The 788-nt window shown below is 56.1% G+C and overlaps 1 protein-coding gene across 1 annotated transcript in view; it reads right to left on the bottom strand.

The window, feature by feature from the left end:
* CCDC88C (coiled-coil domain containing 88C) overlaps positions 1-788 on the bottom strand; it is a gene marked incomplete at its 5' end in the record, with an annotated part of 133,104 nt that overhangs the window by 67,513 nt on the left and 64,803 nt on the right. The gene's annotated exons all lie outside the window — the stretch shown is intronic.

The following is a 788-nucleotide window of genomic DNA, read 5'->3' as shown; positions in this document are numbered from 1 at the left end:
CGGGAAGGACCTAGAGGGGACGCCGGTTGTCACCGCAGCACCTGAAGCTGGACGTTCCCATCGCCCACCAAGGACAGCAGCTCAGGCCCAAGAAGCCAGAACAGACTGAAGCCCCGAAGAGCAGGCAGCTCAGCAGTGGAGCAAATGAACCTTCGTGGTCCAACTCCAGCTCAGCGCACACCACAGACGAACACGCCTGCGGTCAACACATGGAAACTCGCCAAGGGCTGCATCCTGCCAAGGCTACCAATGACACTAACAGCCGAAAACTCCACTAAGTCACCACCTGTGCTCATTCAGATGGCACCTTTGCAGCATTCGCTTTAAAAGTAACATTTTTAAGTGTATGGTTCTGTGGCAGTAGATGCGTCCCCACTGTCCTGCAACTCACCCCGCCCACCTCCTGTCTCACTCAGTGCCTCACACCGGCTCTGTGCTCCTGGGAAATGATGGTGGAGGATCTCCAAGTGCAGCAGTGGGGCTGATGACCAGCCTCAGTTCCTCTTCCCTAAAGGCCAGCGCCTCAGAGGCTCTTGAGATGACACAACAGTTTATTGGGAAAACAAGCAATGGTTCTACTGGCTGCTGCGCTCACCAGCACCCCCAGAGCCAGAGCAACGGGGATCTTTTCATCCAACAAGGGCGATGAGGACAGCCATCCTTTGTTGGTGCCCCGGGGCCAGGCCCAGCGTGAGGCTTCACCGGCTCCTCTCACGAGACACGCATAGCAATCCTGCGAGGCAGCTTCATTACCCCCATTTTGCAGATAAGAAAACGGAGGGTTAAAG

Source organism: Myotis davidii, unplaced genomic scaffold (genome assembly GCF_000327345.1).
Source record: "Myotis davidii unplaced genomic scaffold, ASM32734v1 scaffold732, whole genome shotgun sequence".
NCBI lineage: Eukaryota > Metazoa > Chordata > Mammalia > Chiroptera > Vespertilionidae > Myotis > Myotis davidii.
The sequence above is the reverse complement of the archived record's forward strand: the minus strand, read 5'-3'. Positions and strand labels throughout refer to the sequence as shown.